Source organism: Saimiri boliviensis, chromosome 5 (genome assembly GCF_048565385.1).
Source record: "Saimiri boliviensis isolate mSaiBol1 chromosome 5, mSaiBol1.pri, whole genome shotgun sequence".
Taxonomy (NCBI): domain Eukaryota; kingdom Metazoa; phylum Chordata; class Mammalia; order Primates; family Cebidae; genus Saimiri; species Saimiri boliviensis.
The window spans coordinates 127,719,102-127,741,395 of NC_133453.1; the positions used below are offsets into that span (position 1 = coordinate 127,719,102).

A 22,294-nucleotide genomic window follows, 5' to 3' on the forward strand; every position below is an offset into this window, starting at 1 on the left:
AAAATCAAGGGGCATATCTGCACATAGAAATTAATTAGCCTTGAAAGGCACACAGTGTTTTCTTACAATTTAAAATCTCTATGTATATTATATATTCCGTCATTCCCACTCATTCCTAACTTGTTTTCCTCTTTCCTCAGTGAGACATTTAACTATTGTACTCATCTTTTAAAACACACCTGCTATTTACTTATCAATTCTAGTGTATTTTGTTGTATAAAATTTAATTTTTACTTTTTTATTAGTATCTTCTTTTTTTTTGTAAGGGGGGGACTTGTCCTTCTTTCTCTGATTACCTCAGTGGAATGAAGAGTTGATTGTTTTTTTCTTATTAAATAATAAAAGCAAAGGCCAGCTTTTTATACTCAGAGTTACAGAATCACATCTGAAGGCTTTGATATGGTGAATTCTTTCTTTTGTCAATTTTTAAATCCACATAGGGATGTTCCTTTCTATCTTTAATTAATGTCCATAAAATGCAGGGGGTAAGGCCAAAAAGCAATAGCAGGGAAAGGCCATTAACATAATACAAACAAAATCTAGCCTAAAGTACTAAATTGTCTGGCTCTTCAGTAAAGCCTAACCTGAAAAGCACATCTCTTAACTATATAAAAAGGCAAAAGAATGGATGTTCTGGCAGTTAAAACACTCTCTCACAAACTAAATCATTTCCAAATATTAGGTGTTCCAGTTTCACTGTGTTTTGTCAGAAATGCCAGCCACTTTTTTTTTTTTTGCTCCATTTAAGCATTTATTACCTTTATTTTTTATTATAATTAACTCGATTATAAATTTATATAATTCAATCTTCAATAATGGCCAAGCTTAACAACTGGTTAACAAATTTCCTGAGAATTTAGTGATCTGCTCTTATGAGCCAACAGGTTTTCTTTTTCATTCGTACCCTTTTGAGAGGTTCTGGTCCCTCATGACTTGGTGTTGCTCTTGTTCCTGGGTCTTCTAGTCTGCGACCTTCACAGTACTTGAGTCCTCTTTGATGATCGAGGCTTGGTTTGCTCTAAATTGCAGGACCCCTGGAACTGACATTTCATGTTGTGCAAATATTTCCAATAATTCAGCTCCTTGTTAGGTAATCTTTTGAGCACTCCCTCTCTGGAACCTCAGCCTGTAGCGATTTTAGGTGTACTGATGGTAAACTTTGTGAGATTTTGCATGTTAGAGAATATATTTATTTTTTTTTTTTTGTTTTTGTTCATGCATTCAATCACTCTACACATACAGTCATGCATCGCTTAACAACAGGGATCCATTCTGAGAAATGTATCCTTAAGCAATTTAATCACTCTTTGAACACAGATTATACTTACACAAACCTAGACGGTACAGCCTACTACATACCTAGGCCAATATGGTGTATCACGCTCCTGGGCTACAAACCTGTACAGCATGTTCCGTACAGCATGTTACTGTACTGAGTACTATAAACAAGTGTAACACAATGGTAAGTATTTCTGTATCTAAACATAGAAAAGGTACAGTAAAAATAGGGTATGAGAATCTTATGGGACCACCATCATATATGTAGTACTTCATTGAATGAAACATTGCTATGTAACGCATGACTGTATTTACTGAGTATGTATCACGTGCTAAACATTTTTCTAAATACAAGAGGTACAGTAGGGGAAGAGTAGATAAAAATCCCTACCCACATGGAGCTTCCATTCTGAGAGCCTAGAAGGTTAGACAATTCATGAATCACATGTTTTTTCCTCTCAAAATTCTGCGGATAAGAAGAGATGCTTGATGTTGACTTCATTTTCTTTTCTTTCTTTTAACTACTATTTTTTAAAAGTCGGCATCCTGCTTCAAACCATCTGGATGTTCTGGAATACTTTCTTTAGTCTTCAAATTCATATTTTTCTCTGGATTATTTCAAGGTCTAGGTTAAGGGTCTTCTTTCTCCCTATGCCTCCCCTGTACTCTATGCCTGTTACTAAGGGTGTTCTTTCAATGACAGCCCAAGTCCTTAAAAACTCTCTCATTATTCTTTCTGGTATAAACACACACACATATATATATATATACACAAAGTATATATACATTCATTTATTGAATTATTTGTATCTATTTTTCATGTTTCCAGTCTTTCCACTTAAAATTTTCATGTTCTGGGCTGAGTGTGGTGGCTCACGCCTGTAATCCCAACTCTTTGGGAGGGCAAGGTGGGTGGATTACCTAAGGTCAGGAGTTCCAGAGCAGCCTGGCCAACACGGCGAAACCCCTGTCTCTGCTAAAAATACAAAAATTAGCCGGGTGTGGTGGTGCGTGCCTGTAGTCCCAGTTACTCGGGTGGGGGCTGAGGCAGGAGAATCACCTGAAGCTGGGAGGCAGAGGTTGCAGTCAGCCGAGATCATGCCACTGCACTCCAACCTGGGCAACAGAGTGAGACTCTGTCTCAAAAACAAAACAAAACAACGAAACAAAATACTTCATGTTCTTTTCCTTTGAGTTCTATCAGAATTTCTTTAGCTTTAGCTTTCTTCTCACTCAGTGATTCAAGTTTCTTCAGAACTGAATCTGCATTTCCCTGCTTTGTTTTGAAATTCTGTAACCACACTTTTAGTTTCCACTAACTTTTTCTGTTCTCAGTTCATTTGGTTTTTTTTGACCATCTGCTCTGATTTTAATCGATGCAATGCCCTTCTAATTTTACTTTGAGTAATAACTTATTTTTCTAAGTTTTCTCCTGTTTCGTACAAGAAGTCTATTTCAGACAGGCATATCACTTTTGTTGGTCAAACTGGTCTTTACTTGTGAAATTCTGTATCTTTCTATATGTTTGTGGATTCTTCTATGTTCATTCCAAGAGAGGGAAGTATCCGTGTTTGTTTTGTGAGTGGTAAGGAGTTGTGCCAAAGACTATTTAAGTGTTCAAACATGTGGTCTCCATAAAAAAAGGAGGATAGATTTTAGTTTTATTGTACATTTATTTGGCATCTTAGTGATGCAATAATTTGTACAAAATAAGTGGTTGGCAAGTAGACTCAGAATAAGAGATTTTACTTTTATTCCAAATATATATCCCATGTCTTGAGTAATCTAAGTGAAAATACCGATTAATAGGAATATCTATTATACATGTACTATGTACATAGTTTAGATATATAACATGTATATATCTGAATTTATATGTGTATATATATGGATATATATGTATGTATGTAAATTATCTTTAATATCTATAGAACACTTAAAAAATGGATATTAAATCACAATTAAAACCTCCATAATGTCCCCAAAATATATATACCGTGCGGGTATTATTTTATTCTCTGATTTTTCCTGATTTTTTTCATCTTATTGACATCCTTACTTGTAAGCAAAAAAAAGGGGAATTCTTTTTGTCAAGAAATTGCTTAAAATTCCTTTCTATCGCCTCAACGATTTAAAGAAAATTCACAATTTTCTTTGTCCCATCTTTTCTCCTTGGCTACTTCCCTACTTTTCCCTACAGATATTATGCATTATTCACATTGCAATAAGTTACACCCATTCAGTATAAAAAAGAACAATACAATACACCCTGAAATCTTTGGGGTGCTAATTTCTAAAAAGATTACTTCAAGCAGTGAAGTTTTCTTTTATAAAAAAGAAAGTTTAAAGTTTCATCACTCAAATGTAGCCTATCTAAAACACCTGGAAATGATTTCAAAGTTTTTAAAGTCACTATTCTAATAGGTATTACTTCCAACCTAACCATTACTGGCCTTTGAAATATAGAAGCTGAAAGCAGACTGGATAGATCAAATACTATAGGTAAAAGCATTTTGAAAAGCATACAGTACTATGAAAATATAAGGTGGCAGTATTAAAAATGGATTTGGACATGAAATCCCAAACTCATTCATTTCAGTGATTCGTTAGTGCTTAGACGAGGGCAGAAAATAGTGAGGCTTTAATCCAGATCCAGTTCAGCATCTTACTGGGATCATTTCAGGCCAGTCAACTTTAATCAAATTACACTCCGTCCATACATGATTAGAAACAAACTGAGGTTTTGGTCAAGTGCCATAGTTTTCCACTCAAAACCATCATGCTCACTTTCTTGGAAGACACTTGGAAATTATGTGATCAAATCTGAAAATAACTTTTCACGAGGTGTGTGTGGTCTTTCTGACAAAGAAGAACTTTTTATTTGTGACTCAGTTAAAATCTCTGGCTGCAACTAATTAGTTGGTGATAAAATAACAATGAACATGGAATACAAGCTAGAAGAAATCTTAGACTCTAAAACACATGTTAACTGAATGAAATTTATATCATCATGCTCATCTATCAAATATAGCCAGTAATATGGAAGAAAAAAATTGCTAAAGATACACCTAGTAGGAATTTTTAAGAAACATCTGCTGAGACAAAGAAGGCTGAGCATACTGCATTATGCATGTAAGAGTAAAAATACAGGCTGAGTGCAGTGGCTCATGCCTGTAATCCCAACACTTTGGGAGGCAGAGGCGGGCAGATCATTTGAGGTCAGGAGTTCGAGACAAGCCTGGCCAACATGGAGAAACCCTATCTTTAATAAAAATACAAAAATTAGCTGGAGTGGTGGCAGGCGCTTATAATCCCAGCTACTTGGGACGCTGAAGCAGGAGAATCGCTTGAACCTGGGAGGCAGAGGTTGCAGTGAGCGATCATGCCACTGCACTCCAGCCTGTGAGACATGAGTGAGACTCTGTCTCACCACACACACACACAAAAGTAAAGACACAGTATGTAAAATCACTTGTTTTGAAAATGTATGGAACCTACTGAAATAATTAAAATATAAGCAGATGAAGCATGTTTTCCTTTAGCAATGACAAAAAATTAGAATTATTCATAGATAACCAATTATTAGTAATCATACAGTCATATATCACTGCTTTATGCATAACTAAGTGCTTTAATAAATATTACATTATTTGGATTTCACAACGCCATAAGGTGGAAAACTTGCGAACTTACAAAGAGATCAGCAACAGTAATGAATTTGAAATATGACAAAAGAGAATGTGAGAAATTGCCCAGGGACAGAGATCATACACACTCATAGTACAGCGTGAGTGTGGCTCACTGTGGCTCTTGACACTGTGTAAGCAAGAGCTCAACACATGCCTGCTGAACTGCACCAAACTGGTAATACGTTCAATACCAGTAGGAACGAAGGAAGGAAGGAAGGACGGACGGACGGACGCATGCACGCACGCACGCACGGACGGACGGACGGACGGACGCACGCACGCACGCACGGACGCACGGACTGAAGGACGCACGGAAGGGCTGTGGGGAAAAGAAAGAAAAAAGCAGCAAGAAAAAAGTGCACATGCATGCGTGTGAGGAGGCTCTATAGGAGAAACTACGCAAGGCTATAAGGTGATTTGTGATCACTGGTTATTGGAGAAGTGGTGGCAAAGATGAGGAGACTGTTTTATTTTGACACTTCTTTATGGTCTAGATTTTCACTATAAGCATGTATAACTTTAGAAATTCAAATGAGTGAAACCAAAACAAAAATATATCAGCTAAATTTGTTAACGAAGACTGGGTATTGCTTTTAAAACAAAAAATTCAAATTAAGTACTTTTAAAAAATGAAAGAGAAAATACCCTAGGATTATGCTATAGTTTGTGACTACCGGATCCTGAAAATAAAATAGTTAAATTAATGATCAGATATACTTGACAGAGATCTTGCTGGAGAAAGAAATTTAGATTCCATTAATATGTACTGAGTACCATCAGGTACTAGATACTGTATTAAGCAGCTATGCAGTAACTTAGGACTTAGAAAATACCTGTACTCAATTCATGCACAGTCTTCCTTATATATACCTAATTATATCCCCTTCCAGCTTTACAGATAAGCAACCCTTACACTTTGAACACAAAGTCAAAGGTAACTATTTTCTAGTTATCAAAGGCTTCTATTCATGAGAGTCCACGTTCTTAAGTCATTACACTTAAGAACAGTTAACTTGTCCGTATTTTGCCTAAACTTGGAGGCACTTAGCTAGAGTAAAATTTGGCAAAACAAAAAGATGACTCATTTTGTCAGGAACCGTAAACTGCCAATCAGAGTACAAGGCATATTTTGGAACTCAAATTCTGAAAAAGGTCATTCTTCCCTCCTCTGGCTCGTAAGTGACTGACTGTTACTGAATACACCTGGCTTTCTATTATTGTGTCTACTTTAAATTAAGAAGCCAAATCTATTATTTGGAAATATGCATGGCTCAATCAACTGAATGTGCTCACAAAAAATATTCAATGTCTTTTAAGAACTCTTTACATGTCCTGCAAACTACTGTTCCATTTGTGCTCTCCCACCCAGCTCGGGCCGTCACTCTTCTCATTCTGGAACATGGTGCCGTTGCTGACACTGTGAGCAGCTACAGTGGCTGGACCAGGGTACTCTGTCTGTCTCTGCTTGGCACTGGAAGATCCCTTTGTCTTTATACTTAGCAGCAGGCTGATCGTACAGAAAGAACTTCAATTGAAAACTCACTTGGGCGTCACGAGGTGAGTTTAAAGTACCTCACTGAAAACTTTTCCACGGTTGGGTTTGGTCAGTAGGGCCACTGGGCTGACCAGATCTTTAGCCCAAGCGCAGCCCCAGTTCCTTTAAAGGGAGGTGTCTGGACCATTCTAGACTAGACCAAATTTTGCTCTTCATTTTGATAAAACCAAACTGCTTCCTAAGATTCATTCCATAAATATTGCTTGAAGACGCTGTTCAAAGCAGATTACGAAATACTGTCAGGGACACAAAAATGAATCCGGTGCCATTCTCAAAGAATTTATAATGTCTAACTCTTAAATTGGTAAGACACAAGGATAACATTTCAGTACTGGCTTACATTTAAAGACTGATTTGAAAAACACAAAAAGCAGCTATTACTAGGATATACCTTCCAAAACATTAGATAATTTAAAAATGCAGCAAAGTATAGTCAAAAATGTACTTACAGAAGTGTTAAAATCAAAGCATAACATAATCAAGCATAAAATATATCAGTGATAATAAGGGTGACCACAGAGAACTCATCGTCCAAACTAGAATTTTAAACAGTGAAAGGAGACACTATTAATAACTTCTCCAAGACAAGAGGCATAAACCAGGATGTCCTCAGCAACCCAAGTTGTGAGGTCTCCCTAGTTAGGAACATAAATAGCTCCCTTTACTAAAAAAGAGAGATGGCATTAATGGGTTCAAACGCTCAGCTTCTTCTCTACTTTTCCACAGTCACATTTTCAGAATCTAGTAATCAACGAGGCAAAAACAACAACAACAACAACAACAACAACAAACCACAAAAAAACCAAAATAGGATACATAAAAAAATTCCCTGATGAATACAAAGAACAAAACTATGGATCTACTACATTTTAAAATAAATTTAAACTGGTAATGATTTGTGGCCTTAGGAAATACTGTATTTTTATATCATGTAGAGTTCAGTATCAAAACATTCAAATTATCGTTATAATTATACTAGGAAAATGTCACTTTCTACAGGTTTGGGCTTTTCTTAAAGACAATTTGATATTTTTGCATAGGTTTAACAAACTTGATTTCAGTTATAAACTTTCTAATCTCATAAGGGGAACTTTTTCAAATTCATTCTTCAAAAACCTATGGATATATCTGAATTATGTAGAAATCAGACTTTAATGGTGGAAACTCAAATCCAGAAAACACTCAAAGTTACTCTGAGGAGTGAAGATATTTTGAAAGATCTAAGTAAGACTACATTTATATTACCCACAAACTCTAACAACTGTGTTTTCAGGCTGTGAACAGTGCTAGGGTATCTCATGTCTGGGCAGATTAATATATCGACAAATGAAAAACACACCCCTAACCTCGTTGACTACTCCAAGTGCTACACCTCTAAACTGATAGAGGTGGAAGACATTAATTCTTGGTGAACACAGTGAACGTCAGAATTAACAAACATGTACACAAGCTGGTGGCCACATCCCAGCTACTCAAGTTTCCTAATAAGCTGGACTGCCAGCCTCTCTTTGTGATTTACTGTTCCCCAGTTTTCCCATATGTAACCTAGAAGCTACATGCCAACAAACTAATGACTAACTGTAAGAATATCTCCTAGAACTTCCACAGACTCCATTTGCCTCCTGCTCAAAATTCTATTCCATTTTTGTGCTGAGAAGCAGCACCCGGGAGAGTAGAACACAGTCATTCATTTATTCATTCCTACCCACGCTTAAACATGTATCCTAGTAAAGTACACCAGGCTCAACATCACAGATATGCCTGAAGAATGATGACCCTTGCCCCAGGAGCTCCAAGACACTAACCGAAAACACAAAGGATGTAAAGGAATACATGTTCTGTGAGAGATCTATTAGAAGGAGCATAGGAACTCAAAGGAAGGAAGGAGCCAAAGGTATCTGTCTGATGCAGTTGGGGAAGGCTTCTGAGAGGAGGTGATATTTGAGCTGGCAATAAAGGGAGAAAGAACACGAGAAGAGACAGCACGTGCTGAGACACAGAGGGGTATGAAAATCGTGGTATATTCAGGAGTGCTGAGAATTGAAGCATAGGGAGGCAGGAAGAAGCACACAGCGAAGGGTCTCTTTCCAAACCGAGTAAAACTGACAAATCCTCACTGTCAGCTTCTCTCTTCCTTTTGAGAATCCCAGCTATTTCTCTGCCTGTCCTTTCCAATGGTTTTGTCCCTTATGAAGGGAAAGACCTGGGTTCTAGATCAACTCTCCAACTATGGGCTTCGCAAGCTTGGAGGAGACCCAGCCTCTCTCTGAGTCTCTTATTTATAAGAGAAAGGGACTAAAGGAGCTATGAAACTCAACGGTTCAATATGCAGAAGGTCAAAAATCATTACAGCATATTTTCATTTTTAATACCAAAGTAAGTGAGGAGAATCAGTATTTCAAATAATCTCAGCTACACAACTATACAGAAAACAAAATTACAGCTAGAAGAAATGGCTGGGATGGTGTCATTTGTTGAACAAGTCAAAACCCTTTCAGTTCTTTAAATATGCAAAATGAAGAGAAATTTGCCACTAAAGTTTTGTTTCAAGGCTTAAGTAAGAAAACAAACAAAACTGGCTCGGTAAACACCTGGCATGCAATTAGTGCTAAATAAACATTGGTTAAACCTAATTTGATACACCTTTCAAGTGTATTAATAATTGCGGCACTGGCTGGGCATGGTGGCTCATGCCTGTAATACCAGAACTTTGGGAGGCCGAGGCAGGTGGATCATGAGGTCAGGAGTTTGAGACCAGCCTGGCCAACATAGTGAAACCCCGTCTCTACTAAAAATACAAAAATTAGCTGGGTGTGGTGGCAGGCGCCTGTAATCCCAGCTACACGGGAGGCTGAGGTAGAGAATCACTTGAACCCAGGAGGCAAAGGTTGCAGTGAACGGAGATCATGCCATTGCATTTCAGCCTGGGTGACAGCGAGATTCAGTCTCAAAAAAAGAAAAAAAAAATTGTGGCTACATCATTACAGGTCCTAAATCTATAGTAAGTCTGATAGTAAGTCACTGTTAGTATCAGTTAACGAAATATATGCAAATATAATGAAACTGATGATATAAACTGTTCAGAAAGTGAAAATTAACTATTGTCATTTTAGAAAAATCAAAGGCATGTGGTTTTGCTGAAAAACAACTATTATACAGGAAATCTACTAATTGCTCCTTTTGTTTAGAGCTAAAAGAAAATGTTCCTCTTTCCTCCCACGCCATCCCCAGGGGACAGAAAATTTACCTTTGATTTCCAAAGCATATCTGATTTCTTCCAGCCACGACAGAGTCAAATAATAAGACAAATTTAGATACAACAGTGAAGGAGTAACAACTCTTACCTCAGTTCTACGCTTGAATCAACAGACTCAAATCCTTTGAAATATGATCATCAATGCACTTATGTGCTAAACTGCTAAATTAACAGTCATCTGGGAAACATAAAACTACGCTAGTGACAATGTGCTTCTAATTGCAAGGGGGTTCAGGATATTAGTGACATTTTACATTCTGCTTCTGAACAGCATATATTTTCATAATGCTTTTTCCAACTAGAAACAACCAAAGAAGTGATAACTCAATTTACAAGATGAAGAGGAAACAAAAATAAAGGAAGATATATACAATTGGAACAATGCCTTTAGTAGCTGGAAGAGAAGTAGGAAGGCAGGAGAATGAAAAAAAAAAAAAAGGGGCCAAAATAAATTTAAATGACTGCTTTGAAATCATTCTTCAGGTTGAGACAGCAAGCGAAATGATTTCAACTCCTCTGCATTAACGACTCAGTCATCTCTAAGCCTCCACAATGAAAGTGCCTGCCTGCCTGCCTGCCACGTGTAAGACTCTGGGCTAGGCAAGGGATATAGTCTGCAGTACCCACACCAAGGAAGCCTGGGTTGTGTTAATGAACCTTTAGCCCAGCAAAGCACAAAATCTACTCAGCATTCATATGCCCTTCACCCTACTGCTCTTTACAAACAGAATTAGAGGTTACACATTTTACACACGGGCACTGGTGTGGACAGACACAGGCTCACACATGTGCTCCCATTGAAACTGCACTCTTTTGTTCCTCTCCGATTTGATGGAAATCTGTGGGAAAGGCTGCCCCCTTGTGTTCACCTCCGTGCAGTTGTGACCCTGCTAGAGCTGGAACATCTGGCTGCAGATGCCTTTTAACCATTCCATGGTGGCTTCGGAGAGGGGACTTCAGCCTGCTCAACCTCTACCCCAAATCAAGGCCAGTGTAAACGAGAAAGTGCCAATGCTTCTGAGCTCGCTCAGGTCCAAGAAAGCTATTCTGGACCTCTCCCGAGGCACAGCCAAGTGAAGCTAGTCCACATGGATCCAATCATGATAACTTGTTTTGTTTTGTTTTGTTTAAAAAACAAAAAACTCCTGGTATGAGAAAAGATCTTTGAAGGCTGGAATTCTTTTATGTCAAATGCCCTCTGGACCTCTGGCTGTCTGAATGTCACTTAAAGCAATCCACAGATAGTAAAGAAGAGGGCACAGATAGTACTGAAAACTGCAACGTAACTAAGAAATATAGGAAAACCCAAAACATGGGCAGTGGAAAAGGTGAAGAAACCTGGAAAACCAGCTAGGAGAGAAATAAAGGCCATAAGAGGTCATCTACCGCAACTTTCTTTTACACAGATACAGATTCGGTCTGAAAATTTCCACAAAGTGGCCAAATTGCCAGAGGTCCCACTGGTAAAACCCAGTGCTGCTTCTCCTATCAGGGGATGCCTTATTTACTAGTTTGGAATCAAAACTGTGAAGTATCTATAAATAATCTGGATGACTAAGCACACAGTGTGAGAAACCTAACCTAGTGATCAATACAGTACCAAACATATAGTAAACACAAAATAAATGTGAATGAATGATTAGGATATAAAATTAAGCTAATAAAGGTTTCACTTTTCAGAGGAAAAAATAGTTCACTGCATATTTAAAAACCTGTTTTTTTTTTTTTTCTTTTTAAAAAACTCTGGATTCTAAGAAAGGAAGGCGTATAAAAGACGCCTTATATTCCTTCCTCCCTCCCTCACATCCCTGCACTTCCAAATCCCAAGTCCCAAAACAGGTAAAAATTAGGAAAAGGCTATGTCAACACAGGAAAAGGTCTTACCCCAAAGCCAAGAACTTTGCAATATGGAACTAGATCAGAGACCACCCAGGTATATTAGAATTAATTTATGCCACTAAGATAGCAGTTGGTCACTCCAGAAATTGAAAGAAAGAGAGAGAGAGAGTAAGAGAGAGAGATCCTGGGCTTCACAAATATTCTAAGCAAGAAGGCCAAGGCCAGAAATCTTTGGAGAGAGATAGAGATCCTGGACTTCATAAATATCCTAAGCAAGAAGGCCAAGGGCCAAAGTCTGTCTCAGGGAAGACCCTGAGGCAAAAGTAGTTCTGGCTGCTGCCTGCTGGCTCAGTTTGAGACAGCTAGGACTGCAGCCCACAAAATAAGACCTAGTATGAAAATGGGAAGGGCTGCTCCCCAAAAGAGACTAGTACTGGGATAATTTTAACTGTTTAAAATCATTTATTTGGTAATAATAAAGACACCAGAACAACATAATGCTGGGTTTAAGCTGCAGTCCCAGCTTTAGCTCTCTAGTGCACTTATTTAAATTTACATACACGAATTTACTTCTTACTATAGCAACATTCATATGTATTATGTATGGATAGAAGTCTGGAAGAATACACTGATAACACTTACAGGAATCAGCCCTAGGAAGGTAACTTACTTAGCTTTGTCTATATAATCACCTTTATAGTAAAAGGGTGGTCATAATTTATTTCTGTAAATAAAATGTCTTAACATAGACATTTAATATATTGCCAGAAATAAAAATCATCTCAAGTTCATATAGAATAAATGTTTGAAGATAGCCTCCAATTATTAAAGCTAAAAGTGACAGAACCAGATTCAAAAATGAATTATTGATACCCTCAAAATCAAACAATACAGGCTGGCAAATACATCAGAATAGAAAATGGTATCCAGAAACAAATTACAGTATGTGTGGGAAACATGGTAGTGAAACAGTGGGGAAGGAAGCAGGGGCAGGGTAAAGTTTATTTGATATACTGTATTGGTACAACACCTATCCATCTGGAAAATAAATAAACCTGAATACCTAGCTTATGGGTTACCTGGCTTATGCCCCAGAAGAGCTTAGCCAGGCACAAGAGAGTTATATAATGTCAAATATTCAAGGAGAAACACAAGGAAGAGTACAAATGCCAAAATAAATGGTAGAAAATAAAAGAAAAAAAAAAAAAAAAGGAAAGCATCAGTGGCGCTTTAAGTCCCTATACAACACACCTGAGAATCCTGTACAAAACCACATCTTAAGGCAGAGGCAACGAAGTCTTGCCTTCTCGTGGGAGCAGCACCCTTAGCTCAGGAGACTGGAAACCGGATCCAGGAAGCTTCTGGGGGGGCTAATCTTGGCTTTATAAAGCCTGGGACAATGCTGTCCCCACCTGCTGACTGGACCACAGCACAGAGAAAACAACAGAAAGATACTCAGACTATTTCTGCTTCTCTAACATCAAACAGCTTTGCCTTTTTCCGTCCAGGACATACCTGGGAGCCTCCCAGAACACCTGAGACACATGAAGGGGAGGAAGGACCAGTTAGTTTCAGTGTACTGTCTGAGCTGAACAAAAAATTCCCAGTGGTAACATCACCTTGGCTCTGGGAGTTGGATAGCCTTAACACAGTAAAACATCGCTACCCTGATATTCTTTAACAAGAAATGTTCAGACCAAGAAAGTATTTTGCTTTCACCTACCAAATTCCAGTATGTTTATACTGAAAAGCCTATGTGTTCACTTCTAAAGAAATATTTCTATACTTTCTACTCCCTTAGGTATTGAGAGAATTTTTGAGAATTTTTTTTTAAGACAGTGTCTCTCTCTGTCACCCAGGCCAGGATGCAGTGGTGCGATCACAGCTCACTGTAGCTCCAACACCTTGGGCTGCAATCTTCCACCTGTATAGCTAAGACTACATGCACATGCCATCATGACTGTTTTTTAATTTTTCTATTGTTTGTAGAAACGGGGTCTCACTACATTGCCCAGGCTGCCTGAGAATATTTTAAACTTTGAAGAAATAAAAAATGAACACTAAATGGCTTCTGGCTGCTCATATATTCCCTCGAGTAAGCTTATTAAGTGATTAATTGAGTCACATGTTCAACCAATATACACTGAACACTCAAGAGATCGTCACCAGGAATAATTAAATGTGAAGACTTGGGAGGCACAGTCCTTAGGAAATTTTCAGTCAGTCCTCTCCAAATCAGCAGGTATGAGTGTTAGGAAGGTATAAGCTCTGTGCTCATCTACAAAGGAGAGAGGGACTTTCTTTCCTGGCAAAGATGAACTAACTCTCCTCACCCCGTGTATAAAACTGGAGAAAGGCCAGGTGCTTTTTAAAAGTCCGTAATGTAGTTTGTTCCAGGGAAGAACCTATATGCTTTCAACCCCTACTGCTCTTAATGTAATTCTGGAAGTACAGTTGAGGATTTTCTTAGTAAATGATATCTTAAATAAATAAATACATCCTTTTATTTTAATCAAACAAATATACTGCAATTGTGTGGGCAGCTTTCTATTTGTGAACCACTATTTTATCAGAATATCATTTTAGAAGAACATATGCCCATTTTTGTAGTTAATAACTTCTTGCAAAAAAAAAAAAAAAAAAAAAAAGAACTCAAACTTTCACTCTGAATCTACCCCATACAGCTCATGACTTTGTTGATCAGGCATATGTCCTGCCACAGAGGAATCTGGGACAGTATGGTTACTGCTATCTGTTTCCTTTTCCACTGTGTCTTTAAGCTTGTATTAATACATATGCTTCTCAGTAGAAAACTCTCTCCCTCCTCCTACTCTAAGTCACAGCTTCTGCCTCAGCCACTCCTCTTTCTCCAAAACATCTACCTGTGGAGTGACACTCCAACCAAAATCTGGAGTGGGGCTCGAACATCAATGTTGACAATTAAGGAGTTTTCAGGATTCACCCCTTTTGCCTTGGTTCTCAAAAAAACTAATTCTATCATCGGTGTTACTTCAAACTTCCTCTCAAAAGCTATCAAAAAGTTTTGAATCTTTGTAACACTGAGTAACTAGGAATGGGAAAGGAAAGTCAGAGTTTCAGCAACAGACAGTGAATCTGATTTCTTTTCTACATATATTGCTGGAGGACATCTTTCAGATCAACTTCACTAGAATAAAAGAGTACTTTTCCCCCAGAAAAGTACTCTTTCTCTACTTTTTTAGTAGCCTACTTGAATTCTTTGTATAAAAAGATTTTCATTTGAATAAATGACTTATTTTTTAAAAGTGGAAAGCATTCTTTAATCTTCATAATTAAGTACTTCATTTATGATTTTCTTTATGTGTGACTTTGGAGGTCTATTTGTTAATGACAATGTTTCTGAAAGAAAGAACCTGAAAGGGACAATAACAATTAACAACTAACCAAATATAGCTGGTTTCGTGGGTGCTAAGAGCCAAAATTTTAGGGACCAGAAAATTCCTATGCCATTTAAACAGAAGAGAGAACAATAAAAACCATCGCTAATTCATGATTTGTTTCATGTACCTAGTATAATGATGATATCAAAACTCCACAAATATATATACGAAAAACTACAGACTAAACTTACAAATATAAACATTTCACTAAACTACTAACAAACTGAGTTCATTGCTCAAGAACGTACTTGAAATATACTCACCTAATACTTTATTCCAGAAATAATAAAAACTGGGTTAATATTAGGAAATGTGTTAATATGATTCATGGCATAAGTGGATCCCCCCAAAAAAACCTCGTATGTGTCACCTGAAATACGTAGAAAAGACCATTTGATAAATCTCAGTATCTACCACATTTTAAATATTAACCTAGTAAATAGAAAAAGGAGGATACTTTCTTTTCATTATAAAGACTATCTAGCCCAAATATCAGGGTAACATTATCTATCTATCTATCTATCTATACACACATACACATATACGTATACAACATATATGTATATAAATTCCTCTAAATTAACAAATGAAACAAAGATTCTTATTGCATTACTATTTGACTCTCTTCTGAAAGTTGCAGCAAATGCATTTAAACAAAGGCAGGGGAAAGCTATATTCAGAGAAGGGATTGCCTCCAAGAGAAAAATATACAGGTTAAAAAACAGTATAGAAAGTATGATTTTTTAAATTAAAAAAAGCTACTGTATACTTTTAAAAATTGTTAAGATGGTAAATTTTATGTTGTGTTTTCTTACCACAATTTAAAAAAATCTGCACATATATGGACAGAAAACTGATGGTTACCCCTATGGTAAGCAATAACTCTTATTTAGCTTAACTGCATTTTCAAATGGACTAGTATTATGGGTTGCACTATACTGAAAAGTTATCTTTTAAAAAGAACTTTAAAATGTTAACTATATATAAAACTATTATATTCAAATAAAGATAAATTTTATAATGAAGAAATTGAACAAGAAAACACAAATATACAGAACTGAAAATGAAAAAGATAAAGTATATCAGATAGAAAGAATCAAAGATTTTCTGCCTATAGCCCAGTTAGTTTTTTTTTTTTTGAGACGGAGTTTCGCTCTTGTTACCCAGGCTGGAGTGCAATGGTGCGATCTCGGCTCACCGCAACCTCCGCCTCCTGGGTTCAGGCAATTCTCCTGCCTCAGCCTCCCGAGTAGCTGGGATTACAGGCACGCGCCACCATGCCCAGCTGATTTTTTCTATTTTTAGTAGATACAGGGTTTCACCATGTTGACCAGGATGGTCTCGATCTCTCGACCTCGTGATCCACCTGCCTCGGCCTCCCAAAGTGCTGGGATTACAGGCTTGAGCCACCGCGCCTGGTATAGCCCAGTTAGTTTTACAAGTGAACTATTACAAAACTTTTGAAGAAAAGGTAATTCTTACATCGTATACAAATTTCTCAAGAGCAGCACTACACAATATGGTAACCACTAGCCACACAGAGTTATTAAGCACTTGAAAAATGGCTAGTGCAACTGAAGGGTAAACTTTTAATGCTATTTGATTTCAATCTATTTAAGTTTAAATAAGTGAATGTAGCTAGTGGCTACCAAATGGAGAGTGAAGCTTTAGAGGATAGAAAAAAATGAAAGCTTCCCATTTTGATATTATGATTCGAAGAAAATAATGGCCATTTTAACTTATAATACAAGAAAATTCTAGATAAAATGCTAGTACATTGAAACTAAAAGTGTTTGAAAATAATACGCAATGATCGAATGCTTTTTTTTTTTTTAATTAGTAATGCAAGGACACCTTAATAATCAGGAAATTAAATATAATTCGTGACATCAATTACAGCAAGGAGAAAAACTCTGTAACTTTGTCTTCAGATGCAAAGAATGCATCAATAAAATTCAATATCCATTCCTGATTAATAAAAAAGAAAAAAGAAAAAAAAAACTTTCCCAGGACAATAAAGACGACATATCATGAATGGACAGGCATTAGTAAACCTGAAACTAAAACACCAGGAGCATTCCCATTAAAATCCGGAAGAAACTAGACAAAATGACAACTATTATTATTTACCATTTCTTATAAGCAATATGAAAATAAAAAGAAATATGACACACTATTAGGCAAAAAGATAATAAAATCATTATTATCTGTAAAAGAAAAGCCATTAAAATCAGTTGAAACTCTTAAAACTAAGAAATGACTATTAGGTTTTCACTGATTAAAATAGATTATCTCCAAATGGAAATGCTGACAATAAAAGTACATTTAAAAGAAATTCACTAGTAAGTGAATTTAAAACATTACAGAAGTATGACAAGGTCTTAAGAACAAATACTACTGAGCTTTCCCTTGAAATAAATTAAATCAAATTTGCTAGTAAAATGCCTCAAAGGTTTGTGACTCCTACGTTACCCCACATGACTAAGGATTCACACACACACACACACACACACACACACACACACAGAGATTATCAACACCGACTTCCTATTGACCCAGCAACCAACCATGGCAGAACTAAAACCAGTTTAGAAAAAGGTCAATTAATATTTATTTTCCTCATGCTGTAAAAAGAAGAGTATCATGTTTCTTCTCAGAATATGTCTCTGAATTTTTAAAGATTTAACCATATGGAAGAGATCTAAAGGAGTATATGAAAAGGCTAAAGATTTGGAATCCTAATTCAATTTCCCCTCACATTTTAATAGGAGCCTGTAGCAAACATTTATTTTTAGACACATTCTCAGTAGGGAACTGAACAAAAGGCTATTGTGGGCTACGCATGGTGGGGTCTCTGCTTCCATCTATACCAACTTTATAAACATCAGGTTAGAATTAAATAACTTTAAACTTTAAATTTACTATTTCCAGACCACAAAATCTATTCTACACTTATTAGCACATATAAGTTCTCTAAGTGACTTACAGCTGAGTTCAAATGTGAAATCTGCATTTTTCAAGTGCCAATAAAAGAACTTTCCTTTGGACTTTGACTGAATAATGCTGAATTGTCCAAGAATGCCATATAATGTTTTCATTTCCTTTTCCAACAAAAATTTTCATCTGCACTTGATAAATTTACTGACTCCATATCATTTATGATTAAAAGCATATGGGTATCAATCATAATGGTCTCCACTGTTTTCTTACTAAACAGGAATTATAACTTTTTCTCTAAGTTAACAAAAGTAAAAAAGATGAAGTTTATAGGCCTGCCCTGATCACTATGAACATGTCTATGTCTTAATTTATATGTGTCCTGTCATGAGTCTGTTAAAATGCAAAAGGAAACAAGAAATTATCTACGATTAGCAATGTGGTCATTTTAAAACATGTCCACAAATATTCTGACATGCCTCCCATCAAAAGGCAGAGTGAGTTCCCTCCTTTGAACATGGGCCAGTTGCAGTGACTCACTTCTAATAAACAGAAAGTGGCAGAAGTGGGGCTGAAGGCTTTGAAGGCTAGGTCATAAAAGGTGATCTACCTTCCTCCTGGCTCTCCTGTTGGGTAGCTCACCCGTAAAACCTAGCCACCATCCTGTAAGGAAGCCAAGTAGCCATATGGAAAGACCTTAGTTCCACTCCCAACCAAGGTTCCAGACAATAGCCGGCATCAGCCTCCAGACGTGTGCTTGAAAGAGCTTCCATATGACTTTATCCCCCAGGCTTTGGACCATCTCAACAGACACCACGTGGGGCTGAGCATGGCGGCTCATGCCTGTAATCACAGCACTTTGGGAGGCCTTAGCGGGCGAATCACCTGAGGTCAGGAGTTGAGAGCAGCCTGGCCAACATGGTAAGACCCTGTCTCTACTAAAAGTACAAAAATTAGCTGGGGGTTGTGGTGGGTGCCTATAATCCCAGCTACTCGGGAGGCTGAAGCTGGAGAATCGCTTGAACCCAGGAGGTGGAGGTTGCAGTAAGCTGAGATTGCGCCACTGTACTCTTGCCTGGGTGACAAGAGGGAAAGTCCGTCTCAAAAAAAAAAAAGAAAATAGACACCTCGTGGAAGAGACAAGCCGTTCCCCACCAAACCATGCCTCAACGGCAGATGCTTGAAAAAATAAGAGCCATATGCAGCCATCTTACTCTTTCCATTTACCTGAGAAGACAAATCTGTTTCAAAGAAAAAAAAAAAGTGTGCTGACATACCCTCAGTCAACTTGCCCTAGAAAGCCAAAAGCTGGAATCCCAGCATTTATTACCTGCGGCTGCCAGCTAGCCTTCTCTTGGGAAGTTTTATCATCACCCCTTAATATACCAGACTCTCCTGTCTCTTTTGTCCTGACTTAAAACTTACTCCTAGCTTTGAAAAGTTGCTTTATTAAACACCGTAGCTTATGAGACTGTGGCTAATGCTAACATATGCCACATATTTTTAAATCAAGGAACAAGTAAAAATTTGCCTAAAAAAGTAATTCTCTGACTTTGAGGCAGGTAACCAGTTCAAGATGTCTTAATAAAGCCATTAAAATGGGTTATCAACCAAATCAGATAACCATATCAAAACATTTACTGTTCCTCCTAATAAACATGAGAGAGGGAAATATCCTAATGACTGAAATAAGGTTTTTCTTTAAGAAACATAACCTAAATGTTAAAAGCTAGAAGTGATCTTGAAGATAATCTAGTTTAGAACTTTTTTAAAGCCACTGAGAAACTGACAAAATCCAGGGAAGATTGTTATGACATAAGCAAAACATGTTTCCCTCACTCCATCTCCACCTAGGATGTCAACCTGCCATAATATAAGGACAATTAAAAACTTTAATTTTGTATTTTACTAAAAAAGTACTAATACAATTTTGTTAGTATTTTATAGGTACAGCAATAAATTGTACTTGCTGCAATGTTATTTAATGCTTTGTCTTTAAAGTTTATATGACAAATCCTGGTTATGATAAATAAAAGTAGCCCTGGGAATCCATAGTCTTCTTATAAAAAAATTAAAAGTGGCTGTTCTATTTCTATCATAAGCAATATTAGTAATCATTGCTCTAGTCCAAATCATTTGGAAAAACAAGCCCATCAAGGTTACATCACTGGCCTGAGGCCATGTAACTAGTTAGTGGCAAAACTATGGCAAAAATTTTGGTATACTCACGCTTCCTAGTCATGAGGGGGACTCAATTAGATTTCAGTTAATAAAAGAAAAACAATTACTTTATCTTTCAATTCAAAAAGCCCTGTCAAAGTGGCTGGCAGCATTGCAATTCCTCCAGTGTTACACTCATAATCCTTCCAGTGGACGATCCTGTTTCCTTCATGTAAAGAAAGCAGAACCTTACTGGAGGGACCTCAGGCATCACCAGATGAATGGAAGGCAAATGTAGCTAAGAGTCTGGACTGGCCATTCAAAAGCCATTCACAACTCCAATATTTTCTGCCTTAACTACAGAGACTGAAAGAGTAAAACACTCAATCCCAGGCCTCCCTGGCAGGTAGGAGTGGGCATATGACAAAATTAGAAAAACGAGACTATATACAGAAGTCGGTAGAGAGGCATTTCTTTCCAAATAAAAACATTAATCCTGTTAGGTCTTGACTCCTGTGCTCTCTTCCTGTGAAGAATGTGGGTATGATTCTGAGAGATACAAGGCCATCTTGCTTCTATGGGAACAAAAGCCACACGCTGAGCCACTGGCTCCCTGATGACACAGAAGAGTCACGACAACAGCCCTGGACTGTCCACCCTTGGGCTTCCTACTGAATGAAGTTTAAGACTATGCACTTGGTGTACTGGTTACTTGTAGCTAAATACAATCCTAACTCTTTTTTTTTTTTGAGACAGAGTTTCGCTCTTGTTACCCAGGCTGGAGTGGAATGGCGCGATCTCGGCTCACCGCAACCTCCGCCTCCTGGGCTCAGGCAATTCTCCTGCCTCAGCCTCCTGAGTAGCTGGGATTACAGGCACGTGCCACCATGCCCAGCTAATTTTTTGCACTTTTATTAGAGACGGGGTTTCACCATGTTGACCAGGATGGTCTCGATCTCTCGACCTCGTGATCCACCCGCCTCGGCCTCCCAAAGTGCTGGGATTACAGGCTTGAGCCACCGCGCCCGGCACAATCCTAACTCTTATAGGAAATAAAGCTGCTTTTTCCTCTTCAATTCATTTTGTCCCAACGTGGTTGTTGATCTGGCTTAGTCTTATATAAGTAAATTTGGTAAACAAGGATTTAGTCACCTTCATTCTTATCCCACGTTGTGCTACCATCTAACTTTTTTTTTTTTTTTTTGAGACGGAGTTTTGCTCTTGTTACCCAGGCTGGAGTGCAACGGCGCAATCTCGGCTCACCGCAACCTCCGCCTCCCGGGTTCAGGCAATTCTCCTGCCTCAGCCTCCTGAGTAGCTGGGATTACAGGCACGTGCCACCATGCCCAGCTAATTCTTTGTATTTTTAGTAGAGACAGGTTTCACCATGTTGACCAGGATGGTCTCGATCTCTTGACCTCGTGATCCACCTGCCTTGGACTCCCAAAGTGCTGGGATTACAGGCTTGAGCCACTGCGCACGGCTACCATCTAACTTTTTAAAAAGGTCAATAAAATAAGTCAAGGTACATCTTTTCTCTAAGAATGAAAAATTTGAGCTTATAGTAGGTTGTCTCCCTGTACCAAATGGCAGAGCCGAGGTTGCCTCAGGAAGCAAAAGAGAGAAATGGTTTCCCTACTGATATACCACTTAACCTCAGTCCCGGACTGTACCTAGAAATTGAGCAACAGAAAGAAAAAGAAAACCAGAAACTAATGCATGCCACATTCTCATCCTCTAGTAGGGAAAGAACACAAACGCCAGGCCTTAACGAGAGAATATTGTATAAAAACCATTCACTCAATAAATACCTTTTCTTTCCCTTGAGCATCATGCCGGAGATCTTATACCTCACGTTCCATTTAATCTGAGCAATACAGTAATCTCAAGGAAGACTTATGAACAAAAGTAGGGTGTTTTCTATTCTTCCAATGTCCTTTCTGATGAAGTTAGCTGTGGTAGCTTATAAAGATATATCAGTTGTTAAGATTAAACAGCATTTTCCAAAGGGATGGAAGAAAATAGGTAACACTGATGAGAAGCTAATAATTCCACAAATTTCATGCCAAAAAATTACATAAAGAAAAGAATATATCTCTGTAGGGGAATGGAAACATGCTTTGGCAAATGTCTTGGATTCAAGTCCCGCAAAATCCAGACA

The 22,294-nt window shown here is 37.7% G+C and overlaps 1 protein-coding gene across 2 annotated transcripts in view; it reads right to left on the reverse strand.

The window, feature by feature from the left end:
- The window catches only part of EFL1 (elongation factor like GTPase 1), a 117,275-nt gene that overhangs the window by 53,387 nt on the left and 41,594 nt on the right, over nucleotides 1–22,294 (reverse strand). The gene's annotated exons all lie outside the window — the stretch shown is intronic.